Raw genomic sequence first — 22,130 nt, forward strand, 5'->3', positions numbered from 1 at the left:
ACCTGGAAGACAGCACATTTCTCTTGAGGTTATGTCTGGTCTGCAGATAGCAGCCTCTGTTCCTCTCAACAGGGAATCCCCTATGACCACCACGTCCGTTTTTTCTTCACAACATTTTTCTTTCTCCATCCAGGAGGATTCTGAGGGCTTACAAGGTTATTCATTGTGGGTAAAGTCTTATCTTGCTGTATTTCTTCGTGGTTCTCCTGCGTGAGAGCCTGGTACTGGTTCCTGAGCAGTATGGGTGCTGACTGCCTCTCGATCCTCCTGCTTCTGTGGGTCACATGCTTCCATTCCTCTGTTTCGTCAGGTGCAGTTCGAATTTCTTTTATTTCTGTATCATGAAGAGATAATTCTGCTCTGTCTAAGAACTCTTCACCTTCCTTAATGATATTCAAGGTAGTTAACCTCTCTTCTAGATTTCGCAACTTTTCCTCCAACAGGGACACAAGCTTGCATTTCTGGTATGTGAAGTTTTGCTTTTCCACTGGCAAGTCTGTGAACATATAGCAGGATATGCAGCTCACATAATGGCTCCCGGACTCTTCCATGTTCTTATTGTTAATGTGTTATGAAAACAGTGAAAAACGCTCCAAAATTCGCGCGCCAGTAGGTGCGCGGTTTACCGATGTCCTCCTTTCAGCTCCAACGGCCAAAATCCAGTGTTCTTTGAGCTCGCGGAGACTCTTCACTTATCCCAAAATACAGTGGGAATATGCAAATTATCTCCTCAGGACTCCTCCCCTGGTTTACTGATGTCCTCCTTTCAGCTCCAACGGCCATAATCCAGTGTTCTTTGAGCTCTCAGAGACTCTTCACTTATTCCAAAATGAGGTGGGAATATGCAAATTATCTCCTCAGGACTACTCCCCTGGTTATAAACAGCTTTTATTCAGCAACTCACGGGTAAACAGAAAGTCCTCTGGTTCGCAGCCGGGTTAACATGAGTCCATAAACAACGGTTGCCGTAGGCAACGGCCGCGCTGGGCCGCTCAGAGCCTGATGGGAGCAGAGCCTTCCCAGGCGTGGGTTCAGCTACACACAGGCCCGCCGAGCTTTCCTGCTATACTCCTAGCAGGACCCAACACTGAACAACACTAATCCCTAATGCAGGGTTTTTAAAGGACCTGTGGCAAGAGCCACTGGAAAACCCGGGTTGGAGGGAGGAGGCCGCCCCACTGCCTTCCTGTAGCCTCCACCAAGAAATGAAGGCCCTGCCGGGTTTTACTTAATCTGCCTTAGCCAGATAGCCTGACCAGGTCAATGCTCACCTTCATTCCTGCATTGCAGCCGCAGGTGAGTTTGTGACTGCAATGCACTCCAATGGGTTTAATGGGTCTCTGTACACATTCTAGGGATATATAACGTCCCTCGTATACAATCCCAGTCACTGCCTCACAACAGTAATAAATGACTGTTTAGACTCCACCTGCTCTGAAGCTTCAGTAATGGAAAGTAGAAGAAAATTATGTTTGATATTTGATAGTAGAGCCCACTGGACCGCCGATATACTGGGGCCAAATACAATGAAATCTATTTGAGACAATTGCCTATAATTGCATTGAAAAGTGGTCTTCTAAGCTAGAGGTCTTCTCCAGTAAAAAGCATATTAGATGGTGGAAACTGTAAATCTGTCACAGGAAACCTGGTCTACATAGGTGGTTATCTCAAAGAGGAAGTCTTTTGGAGCGGTTTGAATATCGTTTCCTTCATGTGCAAAGTCTAAACCTGAAGAAGAGGAGTCTTCTTTTTACCTGTGACCATGATGATAGATAGCTGTGATTTGGATGTCACCCTTTTGTTACTTTCTGTTACCTCTGTGATACCAAAAAGAGTGCGGTGATAGAATTTGATTGATACAAGTGAAGCAGCTCAAAGTTGTCATTGGTTTATATAATGCAGCTTGCCTCAGTTGCCACCAAAACACAGGTGTATGGATGCACAACGAGAAGTACAAATAGCACTATAAGTATCCACTGGTCTTTGCCATACCATTGAGCTCAGCTCTGATATATAGTAATGTCAGATAGTGGTTTCATTCTCGTTTAAAAGCTCATAAAAATAAGTGGTTTTACATCCATTTGTGGTGGGTTGCTCCAGGGGGGAGGGGGCGAATCATCAATAAAATCGCCGCTCAATATATTGCGATGACATTTTACAAATAATCACACTAAGATTAGCAAAAACTGCGGAGAAATAAATGCATCCAAGACCCCATCAGTTGCTAAAAATAAAATAGGGTCTGGTTAGGACATAGGTGCAGAGGTTCATTCTGGTCATTCAATGCACCAAGGCTGTCCTGCAGTACTGGGAAGGAAATATGCAGATATTAGCCGGGACACAAATGCAAGAATGAAACAATAGATCGTAATTCTTAGTTTCAATGCTGAGATATATTGAGGTATACTGTACCAATATATTGGGGTATACTGCGCCAACTATCAATCATATCACCCACTGATCAACTACACCATGTGCTTTTTTTCTACAAGCTATTCATAGCTTGAATATAGTTTTGCATATTTGTGAACATATTGTCTGATAATCATGACATATTGTACCTGTGACGATACAGAGTAAAATCTTAATTATGCCAGACATACTTTCTGATGGCAAGAGCAGCATACCTTTATTTTTATGTTGACTCTTTAATCTGTGTTCTTCTTTAGTTGATTAACACAGACTATTATTTGTATAACCCTGAATGTTATCTGCTCTTTGATTCTGAAACAATAATGTGTATTTACAAGAGCCCCTGTGATAGAAACTATATAAATAGATTAGCTACAACAATGAATGTTTGCTAGATATGTTAAATGCGGTGTCTGCCAGTCAATCTTAGGGGATGAGCTGTGGATACTCAAGCCTTGTGGAATAATATCATCCCTAATTCTTAACCTGTGGATGTGTACTTAAAAAGGAGATGTGCTTCTGTAGTGCTGGAGACAGAATGAGACTTGGGACAGAGAATCAAGTGTAATGCAGCGACTTGCTGGCATTACGGTAATGGTCCAGGATGTGTTTTACCTGACCATGTACCTTCCCCCCTCAGGTGACTGGTCACATGACTGTGACATAGCACAGGTCCTGCGCACACAGAATGTCTGTCTGATCACATGACTGTGGCATCAGCAAGGTCCTGTCAGTATGTGTGTGTGTGTGCACGGGATGCATATATAAACCCTGCTTGATGGGAGAGAGGTGTGTTCTGTGAGAGAGGCGTAAGGCCTGTTCCCGTGTGTGTGGGACACCGACTGTGTGAGGCCTAGTGAGGCAGAGTGAAGCCTGGTGCTTGAAAGGTCGAGACTGGATCCTGTGTGGATGCTGGTGGCCTTGGAAGGCAGAGGCTTGAGGAAGAGTCCTGAAAGGCAAAGCCTGGATCCTGTGTGGATGTCAGTGGCCTTTGAGGGAACGATGGCTAGAGACCCCCACCTGGGAAGCCGCAAAGCCACAGTGGTGGCAAGCCTAATGGACTGCAGCAGCTAAACCCGGCAAAGGTAATACCCTGTGTTATATGGACATTAATATGGACATTGCTATGTTATTACCTTGCTGAAGGCTGTACCTGGAGCAAGTGGGCTTGTGTGTCACTTGGCTCATGAACATTATATAAATATGTGTGTCGGCATGCCACTGAGTTGGACCCGGTGAACTGTGGTTTATGAAGTGCAATAAACTGCAGCATTGTGAAATACCGGAAGGACATTGCTGGTGTGCTTTGATTTACCCGGTGCAGCGAGTATCCCCCATTATGATGACTAGTGCTTCCTTACACAAGGAACATCAGAAAGACCTTAGAAGGAGTATGAGAGACATCCTTTAGGAAAGTAGATGGATTGGCATCCAAAAAGACACAGATTTGTATTCTACATGATTCTAGTCTAAAGATACCAACGCTAACTGGAAAGATTCAGATCTGCTCCATTAACAATCAGAGAGACATGGATACATTTTGGGGAGTCTAGGAGAGGACAAAGAAGTCACCTGGCCCATGGATATGTTCTTTTGGGGTTGCTAGGAGGGACCCTCCGGTTGCCTAGAACCCATGGAGACATTTGGAGTTGCCAGAAGGAACCCCCCAGTCGCCTGGCCCCATGGAAACTCTCAGAGAGGCCAGGGTGGGACCATTGGGTCTCCTGGCCTTGTACCTCAATGGACCGCTAGCTTCCTAAGCTTGCTGCTACCTTCTCTCTGTGGGAGTCTGCCAGAAGCGGGGGGCCACTGGTTGAGGTAATTTGCCCTGGAAGTCTCCAAAGTCGCAGCTGTTCTATCCCAGGCGGGCTGAGAAGGAAGGGTGACACTGTGTAATGTTCTTGGATATTTGCTGGGACTGTTCTGTGTGTTTATTGTCTGCTTTGTGGTTCAATAAAGTATTGCTACGTTGTTTTACCCTCACCCTGTGTTGTCTGAGTAGCATTACGCCCACGGAAGACTCCGGGTCTTCACAGTACCCAAAATAACTGTTGTGTGAGATACTTGACGCGCCCCCTGGGCCGTGTGTGGGGGAATACCCAGAGCCGGGTCTCTGTGTAATGTCAGGGGTTGTAGTCTCTGTGGCGGCGACCCGGTCCCGTGGCTCAGGGTGGTCAAACCAGTGGTGGATCTGTTTACTTGGTTTTTAATGTTGAAATGTCCGACTACACCACCCGTGGATTGCGGTCACTGAGAACCGCCGCTGCGGGGAAGGCCGCTGAGGCTGATGTTGGGTGCGCAGCAGAGGGTAGTATAACTCCCCACGGGAGGAGTATAGCCTCAGGGCAGCGTGTGTAAATGGTGAGGGTCGTGGTGCATGGGCGCAGCAGAAATGACTCAGAGTCCGTGCAGTGCAGTTCAGGGTCTTTACTGTTGGTAATGGAGAAGGCCCTGCCGGGAGTACTGGCTAACATTAGAGGCCTGGTCAGTCTGTGAGCGAACAAGAGTCCCCCTGGCCAGGTGGAGGTGTAGGCCTTCCCGTCTGACTGCACTCTTCCTGGCTACCTTGCTGTAGTCGTGTAGTAGCCCACGTCCCTGAGTGTACCGTGTGGTGCTCACCCGTATGGCTGGTGACTTGGGGTCTTTGGTACCTTCCGCTCCTCAATGGCGGTGCCGGTCCCTTGCGTGTGACTGAGCCTCCGGGCTTTCTATGGCCGAGGACCTGAAATCCCCTGCCAGGTGGTTTCTGCTGCTGGATGTGGATATCCTCACAGCCTCGGACTCCGGTGTCCGGTTCTCTGCTTCTTCTGACAGGATGAGCTCTATCAGTTCCAATCCCTGGCCTTCAGCTCCTGTCTCCTACAGAGCTCCTTGCTGCTCCTCTGTCCCTTCCTCTGGAACTAACTAACTAACCCCGCCCCAGATCCAGTTTATAAAGGGCAGGTTCCTCCCCTCCTTGGACTGGGGCAGGAGGCGTTGCATGCAATAGTGCTCCTGACCAGGAAAACCCATGCTCGCTCTCAGACATGGTATTTCTACCACTGTGGCAACCAGACTCCTGGGGTGCCACATTCCCCCCTGGTAAATTTTAGTACTCCGGGACTAAACACATTCTATGAAAACATACATAACAGGGTATAAGCAATAACACATCAACATATGTACAAGGAGTTCAGTTTTTATAGGTCACGGCGCTTCCGTAACCAGGTGTCCATGTCACCCAATATGCATTTTTGAGAGACCCTTCCCAAACCCTCAACGTAGGCCCTGGGGTGGCTACAGGGCATCGATGATCCGGAGTTGGACCACGTCTTCAGCCACCTCCATGGGTTTTTGTTCTGTGGTCTGGCACAAGAGGGGTCACTTTATAGGTGCAACTATTTACAAGGTACAGTTCCGGTTATTCATTGTCCATAACCTGTTAGTTTATGAACCCTGTCGGGGAACTTGAGAAACATAATTAGTATTCATGCAACAAACATAAAACATTTTAACATTTGCAATATACAGGTATATATCACATTTAAATTCTCCAGCGGGCTGGTATTTGACCCCTAGTGCTCCTGGTGGACCTACGTAACACACTATCTGGTGGTGTTCTTTCTGGGTCCCCTGTTTCCACCCCTTGTGTAGTGGGCTCGCTAGTGTCTGCACTACAGGTGTTTGGAGATGTTACGAGTAGGTTGGGCAGCTTTCTGCGTACTCTTTGGCTTACCACGGGCACGGCAGTCTCACTACTAGCAGAGGGTTGATTCTCCTGGGCTGCTGGTATGGAATCTCCTGCCTCCAGGGCCGGTTGCTCTCCCAACACTACTTGCTCTTCTGTAGGCCCTTGAGGGGCTGGCTGGAGAGAGGTAAGGACGGGTACCACAATGGCGTTGTTAATTTGTGTCCAGGACCGGGAGAATTCTCCGAGTACTGTACTGACCATTTCTTCCCTTTCCTCTGCTGGTTGAGGGCTATCTTGGTCTTCATCAGTGCTTTGCAACTGCTCGGGACACTTCTTCAGGTGGTCTCTGGAGACAGTGGCTGTGGTCTCTCCTCCATCCTTACTGATAATGCATACTTTCGGATTTTCATGACTTGAGGGCAGTACTGTGTACGGTTCTTTCTCCCACTGGTCATCCAATTTATGGAGCCGCCTCTTCCTCTTCAACACCTGCTCTCCAGGTGCCAGGGGAACAGCGGGAGAATGCTGGTTGTAAGTCCTCTCTTGCCTTTCTCTTGCTTGAGACAGACTTCTCTCAACACTCTCCTGCACTTTCCGGTACTGCTGCTGCCGTTCTGTATCCCAGTCTGCCTCTGGCGAGGTGTCCTCGGGTGTCAGGACTCCCATATCCAGGTCAATAGGCAGCTTACCAGGTCTTGCTCTCATTAGGTAAGCCGGGGTGCAGTTGGTGGAATTTACTGGGATGTAGTTATACAAGTCCACCAGATCAGGCAGTTTTTCAGGCCACAGACTGCATTCTTCCAGGGGCAACGTTTTTAGCAAGTCTATCACCACCTGGTTCATCTTCTCGCATAATCCGTTGGTTTGGGGGTGATAGGGCGTTGTCCTTATCTTCTTGCAGCCATACAGGTTGCAGAACTCCTGGAAGACCTCCGCTTCGAAGGCTGGACCTTGGTCAGTCAACACTTGCTCCGGATACCCGTGTGGACGGCAGAAGTGCTGCTGGAAGGCTCTAGCTGCTGTCTGAGCCGTTAAGTCCTTGACTGGGACCACCACCAGGAACCGGGAGTAGTGGTCTACGATGGTGAGGGCGTAGACGTACCCGGACCTACTTGGAGCCAGCTTCACATGGTCCAGGGCTACCAGTTCTAGAGGCTGCTTGTTGATGATGGGCTGCAGGGGAGTCTTCTGGCTGGCACAGTCCTTTCTTCTCAGGTTGCACGGGCTGCAGTCTCTGCACCATCTCTCAATGGCCCCTCTCATGCCTACCCAGAAGAACCGTTCTCGCAACAGGAACTCCAACTTCTTCCATCCAAAGTGCCCTGCTCCGTCGTGGTATGCCTCCAGGACCATAGCCGCGTCTCGTCTCGGGACCACTACCTGCCAGGTCAGCTCATGTGTCCGGGAGTTGACAATTCTCCGGCACAGCTTCCTCTTGTAGAGAAACAGTTTGCTCTTCTCCTTCCACAGCTGTTTGGTCTCTTCTGGAGCGTCTGGGTCAAGGCAGGCATCAGCCTGTGTCAGCATCTCTTTTACCAGGCGGACGGCTGGGTCACTGTCTTGCGTCTCCGCCCAGCTGTAGTGGGGTAAGGGGTTGAACGTGGCAGAGTGCTTGTCCCTTACACAGTGGGAACACTGGGTAATCCCATGACGGTGGAACGCAGGGAGTTCAATCTCTTCCAGTTCTTCTGGATCTTCCCCTTCGTCCGGCAAGTTTGGCATCCTGGACAGGGCGTCTGCGTTGGCATTTGTGCGTCCCGCCCGGTATTTGATGGTAAACTCATAGTTGGACAGCCGGGCCATCCATCTTTGCTCCAGGGCACCAAGTTTTGCAGTGTCCAGGTGTGTCAACGGGTTGTTGTCCGTGTACACAGTGAACTTAGCAGAGGCAAGGTAATGTTTGAAACGTTCCGTCACTGCCCACACCACTGCCAGGAACTCTAGCTTGAAGGAGCTATAATTCTCAGGGTTTCTCTCTGTGGGCCGTAGTTTTCGGCTGGCGTAAGCAATTACCCGCTCTCTGCCTTGCTGGATCTGGGATAGTACGGCTCCTAGCCCCACGTTACTGGCGTCTGTGTGGAGCATGAAAGGCTGGCCGTAATCAGGGTAAGCCAGGACCTCATCCCCCGTGAGGGCCATCTTCAGCTGGCGGAATGACTCCTCTTCCAGCTTGTCCCACCTGAAGGGCGGCTTCTGATTCTTGGTCTTTGACTGACCCAACAGGAGGCTTTGCATAGGGGCAGCCATTTTGGTGAACCCCGGGGATGAATCTTCGGTAGTACCCTACCAACCCGAGGAACTGCCGCACTTCCTTTATGCTGGAGGGTCTTGGCCAGTCCTTAATCACTGTGATCTTATCAGGGTCGGGAGCTACTCCGTCAGCACTCACCACGTGTCCCAGGTACTGTACCTTTGGTTTCAATAGATGACACTTGGAGTGTTTCACCTTTAGGCCGTAGCCTGCCAGGGCGTCAAACACCTCTGCCAGGTGTTTCAGATGGTCCTCATATGTTTTGGAATGCACGATGACATCGTCCTGGTATAGCAGGACCATCTCGAAATTCCTGTGCCCCAAGCAGCACTCCATCAACCGCTGGAAGGTTCCTGATGCGTTGCAGAGCCTGAACGGCATACAGTTGAATTCGCTGAGACCCATCAGGGTGGTGAACGCGGTCTTCTCCTTGTCTGCCTCCGCTACAGGAACCTGCCAGTACCCGCTAGTAAGATCCAAAGTGGAGAAGTTAGCAGACTTTAATGCAGCTAAAGATTCCTCTATCCTAGGTAACGGGTACGCATCTTTGTGTGTGATACGGTTAACCTTTCTGTAATCTACACACATTCTCATGGTGCCATCTTTCTTTTTCACAAGAACTAGTGGAGCTGCCCAGGGGCTACAGCTGTCCCTGATTACCCCAGCCTCCTTAATTTCTCGCAACATTCCCTTGGCATTCTGATAGTGTGCAGGGGGTACAGGTCGGTATCTTTCCTTTATGGGTGGATGGTCTCCCGTGGGGATGTGGTGTTCTACCCCCTTTTCTTGCCCAAAGTCTAGCGGATGTTTGCTAAAGACTCTTTCATACTCCTGTACCACCCGGTAGACTCCCTGTTTTTGGTGTGAGGGAGTGGAGTCAGTGCCCACATGCAGCTTCTGACACCAATCCTCCATTTGTTTCTTGGAGCCGTTACCCTCCTCTGGTTGAGATGGAGGCAAGGGTTCCACGGCCTTTACAGAGTTTTGGTTAACGGTGAACAATTTGGCTAGAGTGGCATACCGGGGCAAGTATACTTCTCTTTCCCCAATGTTTAGGATGCGGACGGGTACCCTCCCATGGCGTACATTGACCACCCCCCATGCTGTGAAAATGGTGGGCCTACTGTCTGAGTAGACGGGTTCTACCATGGCTTGGTAGTCCCTTCCTCTTAACCCGATTGCAGTCCGGCACCAGATCATCATCTCACTTTTTGGGGGCATGGCGATAGGGAATGGGTCACTCATCCTAACGCTACCAATCTCACCACCAGACAGTTCTACCTGTTGCCTTTTCATCAGGGCTCTGATCTCTTTTTGTAGGACACGCTGCTGGCTGGAGCTGGCGTTCACCACACCCTGCTGTAATATGACAATTATCTCTGCAAGACAATTTCAATAACATTAGTACCCAAGGTCATCTTAGGGTGGCTTTCACGACGGTCAATGTCCACAATAATCAGTCCTTGCGCTGGCAGTTCAACTTTACCAATTTTGATGGTCACCTCCTTGAATCCCACCTGCGGTACGGGCTGACCATTGCTGGCGATGATGCTCAGATCGTCATCTGGGTAGCGGGTAATATCTGAGTCATTCCAGTACCGCTTAAAGAGCACATAGGGGATGGTGGTTACCTGTGACCCGGTGTCCAGTAGTGCACTCATAGGAATGCCATCTAGCACCACAGGCAAGACCGGTCGTCCCCCTACGTACTTATCACGCCAGCTCGATGGGCCTGATGGTCTTATGCCTGGGGGTCGGCCCTCTGCCCCCAGGTTGGGCCCGTTTAAATGACAGTACCTTGCCATATGTCCTGGTTGGTTGCAGCGGCGGCAGATGGGTTGTCCGTCCTGGTCGTAGCGGTTGCTGGGCCTTCCTCTGGACGATGGGATCCTCCTCTGTCGGCGCCAAGGGACGTCCTCCGGACTGGAAGCCAGCTGGATCTTTCCTGGAGCGGACACCTGTAAAGACTGCACAGTTCTGGTTAGCGCGGCAACGCTTTTGGTCAGCTCTTGGACCTGATGGTGCAGGTCTGCAGCCGGGGCTTTGTCCAAAGCCTGTGCATCAGCTCCCACAGGCTCTGCAGACAAGGGCGGTGCCTCCTGGTGATAGGTGATAGCGGGGCGCCTGTGGGTTACAGTGCCACCTGGTGCCGGTTCTCGGAGCACCCGGATGGCCCTGTCTTTAAACTGCGCAAAGTCCAAATCAGGGTTCTGCAAGGCCATTACACGCAACTGGGTTCTGTGGGCGCTGCACTGTAGGCCCTCAATGAACTGTTCAGTCAACAGCTTATCGTCATTCCGCACGCTGTCAGGGTCTGCCTGCTTAATGGCTCTCAGGGCCTCCTGCAAATTCAAAGCATAGTCCCGTATACTCTCTTGTGCCCGCTGTTTGCATCCATAAAATTTTAGCTTGATCTCTGCTGAGGTGCGGGTATCAAAAGTGTCCTTTAGACGGGCCAGTATTTCCTTTATAGTCCCCTTTTCCCTGGCTGACCAGGACTTCACTTCACTTTGGGCTGCTCCGATTAACTGACCTATCAGGATGCTCACTTTTTGTTTCTCGGACAGGGGGTATACTTTGAATAGGCTATACAGTCTTTCTTTAAAGTCGCTCAGGGTATGCGACTCCCCTGAGTACTGGGGTAACCATGCCGCTCCGGGGATATACGGCATCGTGAACGGCATCACTGCGGCAGCAGCCGCGCTGGCGGTGGGAGCTCCCTCCATTCCTGGTGTCTTCCTCCCCCCTAGTTAACCGTGGCCTACCTTCCGTTGCTTCTTCTCCGTAGGCCGCGGCTCCGCATGCGATCGTCGGGGTCGAGGACCTTGCGTCGTGCGCTGGTTACGTCGGCGTCCGCTGGGCTCCTTCCAGGACCTTGCGCAGCGTCAGTACATAAGGCGGGGCTTCAGCTCTCACGCGCTTTTGGCGTCCACGCCCCTCTTCTTCCCGCGCGGCGTCCCGAAAATGGCGCCCAGTGGCGGGAAAATGGCTGTGGGAGGCGGGAAAACGGCTGCGGATGGCGGGAAACTTCACCACGGTAAGTATCACAGTCTTTCTTCAGGCACACAGTACCCGGTGGTTGCAGGCATGAAATCCTGCCGACTACGCCAAAGTTGACGCGCCCCCTGGGCCGTGTGTGGGGGAATACCCGGAGCCGGGTCTCTGTGTAATGTCAGGGGTTGTAGTCTCCGTGGCGGCGACCCGTTCCCGTGGCTCAGGGTGGTCAAACCAGTGGCGGATCTGTTTACTTGGTTTTTAATGTTGAAATGTCCGACTAGGCCACCCGTGGATTGCGGTCACTGAGAACCGCCGCTGCGGGGCAGGCCGCTGAGGCTGATGTTGGGTGCGCAGCAGAGGGTAGTATAACTCCCCACGGGAGGAGTATAGCCTCAGGGCAGCGTGTGTAGATGGTGAGGGTTGTGGTGCACGGGCGCAGCAGAAATGACTCAGAGTCCGTGCAGTGCAGTTCAGGGTCTTTACTGTTGGTAATGGAGAAGGCCCTGCTGGGAGTACTGGCTAACATTAGAGGCCTGGTCAGTCTGTGAGCGAACAAGAGTCCCCCTGGCCAGGTGGAGGTGTAGGCCTTCCCGTCTGACTGCACTCTTCCTGGCTACCTTGCTGTAGTCGTGTAGTAGCCCACGTCCCAGAGTGTACCGTGTGGTGCTCACCCGTATGGCTGGTGACTTGGGGTCTTTGGTACCTTCCGCTCCTCGATGGTGGTCCCGGTCCCTTGCATGTGACTGAGCCTCCGGGCTTTCTATGGCCAGAGGACCTGAAATCCTCTGCCAGGTGGTTTCTGCTGCTGGATGTGGATATCCTCACAGCCTCGGACTCCGGTGTCCGGTTCTCTGCATCTTCTGACAGGATGAGCTCTATCAGCTCCAATCCCTGGCCTTCAGCTCCTGTCTCCTACAGAGCTCCTTGCTGCTCCTCTGTCCCTTCCTCTGGAACTAACTAACCCCGCCCCAGATCCAGTTTATAAAGGGCAGGTTCCTCCCCTCCCTGGACTGGGGCAGGAGCCGTTGCATGCAATAGTGCTCCTGACCAGGAAAACCCATGCTCGCTCTCAGACATGGTATTTCTACCACTGGGGCAACCAGACTCCTGGGGTGCCACATACTGACCACATAATAGTGCCCAAATAAAAAGAAAAATCCATATCGCCTCATTCAGACTTCACTGATTTTTAACATACACAAAAATGTTCATCAATGTTTGGTCAGTTTGTACCATCAGAGTGTCATCAGTGATTTTCTCATATCAAAATATAAATAAATATATTACAAAACTTCTCCTATCCATTACCATGTTAATCACAGACAGCACACGGATAGTACATAGTACATAGTCCATCCGTGCGCTATTCGTGCTTTTCACATACCCATAGATTTGTATGGGTAATTTTGATTCATTACTTAGATCAAAAACTAACATGTCTCAGTGATTTTTTTAATGCTCACAAACAACACGGTCACGTGAATAGCACCATAGACTTTAATATTGGCTCCCTGTCCTTGATGCGGGCTCAGGAGCTGTGCCCACATCTTTCCCGACAGAAGATGGATGCGTTACTCTACCATCACCTGTCTTTAACAGCCGTGGGCAACCTCTGTAATCAGCCTGCCTGGAGAACTGTATTGTCAAGTCATTTTTACAGCATAATGAATGCCGTGAAAACAACCCCCCCCCCCCCTAAAAGAAAAAAAAACAATTGCAGAATTGTGAGGTTTTTTTGCAATTTTTCCGCACGTGTAATTTTTTCCCCCCTTTTTACAGTACATTATATGATAAAAATAGATGGTGACTTACAAATGTACAACTTGTCTCGTAAAGAAAAACAAGCCCTCGCTAATGTGTATAGAAACATTTTGTTTTTAAAAAGTTATTGCTTTTGGAAGATGCGGAGGAAAAGATGAAAATGTAAAAACGAAAAATAGCTTTGTCGGGAAGAGGTTAATGGGTGCATGTTTTATCCGTGAAAATGACAAATAGAACGTGTACGTGATTCAGGGACGTCTGAATGAGGCCTAAAGTAGTGACTTATAATATTGTCAAACACTGCCCAAATTTTCAGTGCGAAAATACTTATGCCATTAAGGACCTATATAGTAGCGCCATATACTAATGCTGACCAAGCTCAAATAATGCTGCAAGTTGTACACATAATGGTGACATACAGTGCTCATAAAATAATCTCAAACCCTTCCCAAATATTTAGCTCTAACTTAAAGGGGTTGTCCGGTCCAAATCGATAAGTCTGCAGTCACTCTGTATGACTGCAGACTTATGAATCCCCCCAGTGCAGGCACTGTGTGCTGCGGGGATTCACCGGTTTCTGACCCGGGACCGGAGCGTATGTATGAGTTATACATACCCCCGGGCAGTGGGCGCGGCCTCACTTCCATACACTGGTATGGAGCGAGGCCAAGCACACTAGTCGACCACACCCACTGGACAGCGCGTCTCTAGTCGGGGCGCAGCCTCTTTCAATACAAATCTATGGATAGAGGCCGCTCCCACTGGCCGGGAGTGTGTATAACTCATACATACCCTCTGGTCCCAGCTCAGAAAGCGGCGAATCCCCGCGGAGCACAGTGCATGCACTGGGGGGTTAATAAGTCTGCAGTCACACAGAGTGACTGCAGACATATTGATTTGGACTGGACAACCCCTTTAACTATAGTAAACACCCAGTGCCCTTTTTTTAGTGTCATACAGTGCCCACATAATAGGGAGAGACCATGCTGGCACAATAGTGTCACATCGTGCCATTTCATGCTCACATAACATTGTACCATCCCATCATTCTACGTTTCTGCTTGCCGACATCATGGCAGACAATAGATCTAAGAGCGGATTGTCTTGGAGGTTTCCAGAAGTTCTCTGGAGCGATGGCGGCCTGCCTGAGCGGCTGTGCTCCTGCGTGTGATCCGGAATGAGGTGAGTCGCGTGCTGCCTGCCTGCATGCCTGCCTGCCTGCGCTCATCTTTAATTAGGCACGGTCTCGTCAATCAGCATATTTTGTTTCTACTTCCTAATTTGCATAATTACCTGATTGCAATACAGAAAAACATTTAACTTGAGCTATTAGGCGGAAGGTATCATTGTTTTCTTTAACTGTCACTGAAGTGATTTTCAATCAGGACACAATTTAAGAAAACAATTATGGAGATGAGGTCTCTTCATGACTTACAAAAGATTCATCTTTTCTCAAGAACACAATATGTTGCTCGAGAAAAAAAAAAAATCCAATTTCAGGAGACCTTTACCTCGTGTCTCATCCCCAGACGGCCAACAGTTGTTCCGTGCCTCGTAATTTATACTTAATCGTCCACTTCGCTATTTATATTTCGCCTCTGAATCAAAATCAGCGCCGTTAACCCCTTTTCCACTCCCCGCACTTCTGCAGCACTTTTCCAGCATAAAATTGCCATCTGTTTTAGCTCCTTGGAATATGCACATCTTACCTCAAAGTAAAACCGTCCTGTCACGTCCACGCCAAGCCTCCGAGAGATCAAATAGAATATGTCTTTAGTGAAGGTGTCAGCTCTGCAGCTGCGTAAGGATTCCTGGTCCTTTCAAAATAAAATCATTCTGTATTGAAAGGTTCTGAATCTTTTATTTCCTTACCATATTCAAGATCTCTGCTTTCGGTCAGTGAATGGGAACACTCCAGATCCGAAAAACTCTGACTAAGACAATCCTTGGTTAAGCAACGTTCACACATTCAGTATTTGGGCAGTATTTTACATCAGTATTCATAAGACATAACCATGACTGGAAGAATCAGAGGAAAATTATAATAGAAACTCGTCACCACTTCTATATTTTTCGCCTATTTCTGGTTTTGGCTTACAGATACTGATGTAAAATACTGAACATGGCCTAAGCTGAAGTGTGGACTCCAAACTGATACATTTTACCTGCACTGATACATTGTAACACACTATTTGGGTTGCTAAGGTGTGATACAATTGTAACAGACCCTCATCTGTTACATGTAATCCCAGACTTCCCAAGTGTATCTATCAAAAGATCATCATGACTGAATTTCCCCTTTAAGGCATCGTTCCCGGAGACATAATATATGCAGAAGATAATGTTTTATGTAACATTGAATCAGAAAATGTTTCACCGTTACTGATGCCCTTTAAAAGTTTCATCATCGCCATTCCACTCCCCATCAAGCGCCATCTGTCAATTTTATTCTCCAAGCAGTCGAATAAAATGTGCAGATTACTAATAACGAGGCATCAATTACCTGTCTGACAAAAGATACTGTACCTGAAGACGACGGGATAACGCAAAGTAAACTGTGCTACATTTCACTTAAAGGGGGCCTTTCACTGGATTTTTAAATGTAAGCGGAGTACCTCCTATAAATGCTGCTGATCCACTGATTGTGGAACAGTGTTTCTTTTTCTTCTGTGCGCCTTCGTTCCAAAGATATGCCCCCTGTTAATGAAGATGCAAATTTGACCTTCAGTCAAGTGGGCGTGTACCAGAGAACTTCAGCTGTGTTTTGATTGGCCAGATCACAAAAAGCAAACTCCCACAGACAAGTTTTTTGGTATACGTCAAGTTGGCTGAAGGGAAAATGTGCACATTTATTACCGAGGGGTATAACTTTGGAAAGGAGGGGTACAGAAGAAAAAGAAAAACTATTTTAAAAGTTATGAATAAAGATGCAAATTTACCCTTCAGTCAAGTGGGCATGTATCACAGAACTTCTCTGTGGGCTCAGCCGTGTTTTGATTGGCCAGATCAGAAAAAGCAAACGCGCACAGGAAAGTTTTGTGGTATGCGTCAAGTTGGCTGAAGGGAAAATGTGCACCTTTATTACTGAGGGGTATAACTTTGGAAAGGAGGGGTACAGAAGAAAAAGAAAAACGGTTCCAGAATCAATGGTGCTGAAGGAACTATGGCAAGGCAGCAGGCCTGTTTGAAGACAAACAGGCAAAGATTATATTTGTTCATCCGTTAAAGGGGGGGATATGATAATTAAGTAGAGAGGCGGGGATTTAGGGGAATAGTAAGCACATAGGCGGGGATTGCTTGGTGTCTCCCGGATGCCAAGCCTGTGGAAAAAAGAATTGATTAAAGTGCTTTTCTCTGCAATCAAACCTCTGCTATCGGCCATACAGGTATGTATAGATTTACTTTTCTATACCCCATATGGCCATAGTAGCAGTCTGATATCACTCAGGGGGGTGACAGATTCCCTTTAACCAGGTTCCTGTCTTAAAGGGAGTCTGTCACCCCCAAAATCAATTTTAAACAATCTATATAGTGATATAGGAGACTTAATCCCCATAAAAATCATACTAGCAGTGGTACTGTGCCTGAGAAAATAGTTTTAATTCACTTGAAAATGAGGGATCTTCGGTGCACCATTGGCCACACCAACAATTCGGTGCACCATTACACCCCCTCATTTTCCAAGTTGAGGCCTTTTCCCCACTTCAGATTGGCAGTGCTCTCTTCTCAGAGTGAGAATTGTGATCTTAAGTAAGTAAGATATAATATAGTACACGGCATTCACCAAATGTCCATTCATTTCACTTAATTTATGAACAGCAGAGGGCGGAACAGTGTCCCCGGACGACCTATAGTACAAAGCATATTCACACACAAAACGGCCAGAGGTTGTACTGAAATACTATTCCTCCCGTGCATCCGCTATTCGTGAATAAAGTACAGTACAGACAAAAAGTTTGGACAGACCTTCTCATTTAAAGATTTTTCTGTATTTTCATGACTATGAAAATTGTACATTCACACTGAAGGCATCAAAACTGAATTAACACATGTGGAATTATATACTTAACAAAAAAGTGTGAAACAACTGAATATATGTCTTATATTCTAGGTTCTTCAAAGTAGCCACCTGTTGCTTTGATGACTGCTTTGCACACTCTTGGCATTCTCCTGATGAGCTTCAAGAGGTAGTCACCGGAAATGGTCTTCCAACAATCTTGAAGGAGTTCCCAGAGATGCTTAGCACTTGTTGGCCCTTTTGCCTTCACTCTGCGGTCCAGCTTACCCCAAACCATCTCGATTGGGTTCAGGTCTGGTGACTGTGGAGGCCAGGTCATCTGGCGTAGCACCCCATCACTCTCCTTCTTGGTCAAATAGCCCTTACACAGCTTGGAGGTGTGTTTGGGGTCATTGTCCTTTTGAAAAATAAATGATGGTCCAACTAAATGCAAACCGGATGGAATAGCATGCCGCTGCAAGATGCTGTGGTAGCCATGCTGGTTCTGTATGCCTTCAATTTTGAATAAATCCCCAACAGTGTCACCAGCAAAGCACCCCCACACCATCACACCTCCTCCATGCTTCACGGTGGGAACCAGGCATGTAGAGTCCATCCGTTCACCTTTTCTGCGTCGCACAAAGACTCGGTGGTTGGAACCAAAGATCTCAAATTTGGACTCATCAGACCAAAGCACAGATTTCCACTGGTCTAATGTCCATTCCTTGTGTTCTTTAGCCCAAACAAGTCTCTTCTGCTGGTTGCCTGTCCTTAGCAGTGGTTTCCTCGCAGCTATTTTACCATGAAGGCCTGCTGCACAAAGTCTCCTCTTAACAGTTGTTGTAGAGATGTGTCTGCTGCTAGAACTCTGTGTGGCATTGACCTGGTCTCTAATCTGAGCTGCTGTTAACCTGCGATTTCTGAGGCTGGTGACTTGGATAAACTTATCCTCAGAAGCAGAGGTGACTCTTGGTCTTCCTTTCCTGGGGCGGTCCTCATGTGAGCCAGTTTCTTTGTAGCGCTTGATGGTTTTTGCAACTGCACTTGGGGACACTTTCAAAGTTTTCCCAATTTTTCGGACTGACTGACCTTCATTTCTTAAAGTAATGATGGCCACTCGTTTTTCTTTACTTAGCTGCTTTTTTCTTGCCATAATACAAATTCTAACAGTCTATTCAGTAGGACTATCAGCTGTGAATCCACCAGACTTCAGCACAACACAACTGATGGTCCCAACCCCATTTATAAGGCAAGAAATCCCACTTATTAAACCTGACAGGGCACACCTGTGAAGTGAAAACCATTTCCGGTGACTACCTCTTGAAGCTCATCAAGAGAATGCCAAGAGTGTGCAAAGCAATCATCAAAGCAAAAGGTGGCTACTTTGAAGAACCTAGAATATAAGACATATTTTCAGTTGTTTCACACTTTTTTGTTAAGTATAAAATTCCACATGTGTTAATTCATAGTTTTGATGCCTTCAGTGTGAATGTACAATTTTCACAGTCATGAAAATACAGAAAAATCTTTAAATGAGAAGGTGTGTCCAAACTTTTGGTCTGTACTACTGTATATAGAATGGTCATTTGGTGAATGCCGTGGATTATATTCTTTGAAACTGGCAATCTGAACTCAGCCTGCGTGTGCGCGCATGCGCACTGACACTGCTTAAGCTCGGTCACACAGTGTCAGTGCTGACACACAGACAGTGTGGGTGGGTGAGTTCTCCTCCGGTTTCCGCTCTGTGGATGCCGCTTACTACACTAAGTTACCCTGAAGTGTATTGTAACAAGTGGTGTCTGCATAAAGGAACCAGGGAGGAAAACGTGCCTGTCAGTGTGCATGCACATATATGCAGGCTGAGGTCGGACAGTGCTCACTCTGGGAAGTGAAGACTGTCAATCAGAAGTGGGGGAAGGCCCTCAACATGCAAAATGAGTTTTCTCAGAAAAGTGCCACTAACAGGTACAATGCCTGTATGATTCAATAATAATAATAATAATAATAATATTTTTTATTTATACAGCGCCAACATATAACCGCAGCACTTTACAACTAAGTGGGGACATGTACAGACAATAAAAACAATACATTGAATCACATTTCAACAGTTACAGGAGGAGTAAGGGCCCTGCTCGCAAGCTTACAATCTATATGGAAATGGGGGGACACAATAGGTAGAACATGGTCATCAGCCAGTATCTGCAGTATCTGTCTAAGGGTAGTTACCGTGTGCTATTGGGTGCATAGAGGATATGGAGACAGATGAATAGGCAGGATTGAGATTAACATTTAGGAGGAAACAGAGGAGGGTTGGGTTACTGAGTTGAGTTGATTGGCTTTTCTAAACAGATGTGTTTTTAAAGCATGTTTGAAGATATGGGGGCTAGATATAAGTCGGATTGTTTGGGATAGTGCATTCCAGAAAATTGTCTCAGGCGGTGCAGAACTGTGGAGAGCTTTTTGGGTGAGAGAGATGAGTTTGTATTGTATTCTGTGGTGAATGGGTAACCAGTGCAGTGACTGGCACAGGGTAGAGGCATTGGTGAAGCTACCTGATAGAAATACGACCCTGGCTGCTCCATTCAGGATGGATTGGAGAGGAGAGAGTTTGTTCAGAGGGAGACCGATCAGAAGAGAGTTGCAGTAGTCCAGACGAGAGTGAATGAGGGCGACAGTAAGAGTTTTTGCAGTATCAAAGGTGAGAAAAGGTCGGATTCTGGAGCTTGCTGCTTAGGAGTTATGGTTGATCCACCCAAGGCAATTACAATATCGGGTATGGATAGGTTAGTGGAGGGAGGAAGCAGGAGAAGTTCAATTTTGGAGACATTCAGTTTCAGATAGAGGGAGGGCATGCTGTTAGAGATAGCAGACAGACAATCCTTGGTATTTTGTATTAGAGTGGGGGTGATGCTAGGTGAAGAGATGTATAGTTGGGTGTCATCAGCATAGATAATGCTGGAAACCAAATCTGCTGATGGTTTGTCCAATAGGGGCAGTATACAAAGAGAAGAGGAGGGGGCCTAGGACTGAGCCTTGAGGAACCCCGATAGTAAGGATAAGATTAGAGGAAGAAGAGCCAGCAAAAGTTTCAGTAAAGGAGCGATAAGATAGGTAGGAGGAGAAGCAGGAGAGAACGGTGTCCTTGAGACCTATAGAGCAGAGCATAGTGAGGAGGAGCTTGTGCTCCACAGTGTCAATGATTTGTGTAGGGGCTACGTTCCCTATATCATTGTATAGATTGTTTATGATTTTTGGGGGGACAGACTCCCTAGAAAGTCAAACAACTGTTCTGTCTTTCTTGCTGTTCGCTGCCGGTTATCGAGTGCAATCCATCTTGGTGTCTCTGCTACTAGAGACAAGAAGTGGAGGCAGGTCTTTGTCCCTCTGATTCTGCTCTCCCTTCTATCAGACAGCATATAGTGATAGCAATTAAATGGACAAAGCATGTTGGGAAGGGACAGAAAGGAAGTTCTAGCCCCTATAGTGCTGAAAGAATGCTGATGAAGAGGAACTGAGATCTCAAAAGACGTGAAGGGCAAGTTACAGAGTATGAGAATCAGGACAGTTCCTGAACATATTAGGTATATGCACCAAAAGCAGTTGTGACTTGTAGTGAGGAATGAGGACAGCCGGACCGCTTTAAGTCCTGGGGTGTTTTGTGGAATTCTGTGCAGGCTGACTCCAGGGATGCTTCACTCATTGATGTCAGCAGCATATTAGAACTTTTTTTTTTTTACCTTTAGGATAAGCATGACTGATTTGCATCGCGCAACTACATTGTCAGGATTTTGGGTCACAAACTGTCTGTTCTAATTGCAGCAAAAATCCTTTAACGGCAAGTAACATTGTACAGATTCTGACCCATCCTGCGCACTCCCGGAGGAATCCTATAGCCTGGAAAGAACAGGGGGATGAGGACCCTTATAGCTTATTCAGCAGTCCTGAAGCGTAATTTACAGGGACCCCAGACTCACAGACCAGTGATCGGCCGCTCAGGTGTACAATTATATATGATTTATGTCACAATTTATGTCTGTCTATTATACAGTGGATTTAAGAGGACAAGAAAATATGATATTTGAAACTAGCGCACAGTCTGGTTATATCTGAGCAAATGGTGGCGAGTGTCTGAAGATCCCTGGTATAACAAACATGTTATCATTATAAGGTCACGTTCACACTATCAGTATTTTGGTCAGAATTTTATATCAGTATTTGTAAGCCAAAAACCATGAGTGGGTGAAAAATGCAGAAGCAGTGCACGTGTTTCTATTATACTTTTCCTCTGATTGCTCCACTCCTACTTTTGGCTTACAAATACTGATGTAAAATATTGACCAAATACTGAACATGTGAACATGGCCTAAGAAGCAGTAATCGTCTCACATTACAGTGTTATTGGAGCCCATACTATTTCTCTGTGTGCTGCTGGTTTAATTTTCCTAATCAGATGAGGTATTAAAGGCTATACACAATTATTGCTTCTAGGGGGGAAATAGCTCTGTTTCTCTGTATATGTCAGCAGCACACAAAATAAGCCATGTGCCCGCAATACAGGCTCTGCTAAACCTGTTGTCGGTCATCATCCACAAAGTTGTATAACTTACCCAATAAGGCTTATACCGCTAGTATGATGCCTGCATGGTATTGCAGTCTTTCAGTATCGTGCTCTACAGCCCCTTAAAGGGGACCTTTCGTTGGATTTTATTATTTAAACTGAGTACCTCATCCAATTGGTGCTGCTCCATTGATTCTAGAACAGCTTTTCTTTTTCTTCTCTGCCCCTTTGTTCCAAAGTTATGCCCCCAGTAATAAAGGTGCAAATTTTCCCTTCAACCAACTGGGCATAATCCATGGAACTTCTCTGTGGGTGTGGCCATGTTTTGATTGGCCAACATCAAAGAGGAGAAAAAACAAAAGCCCAAAGAGAAGGGCATAACTTTGGATCAGTGGGGCACATAAGAAAAAGAAAAAGTGTTCCTGAATCAGTGGAACAGTGGAAATCAGAGGTGGTATTCATCTTAAATTAAAAAGTCTAC

The sequence above is a fragment of the Phyllobates terribilis genome, unplaced genomic scaffold (genome assembly GCF_046119375.1).
Source record: "Phyllobates terribilis strain yellow unplaced genomic scaffold, ASM4611937v1 Scaffold_5__5_contigs__length_657084704, whole genome shotgun sequence".
NCBI lineage: Eukaryota > Metazoa > Chordata > Amphibia > Anura > Dendrobatidae > Phyllobates > Phyllobates terribilis.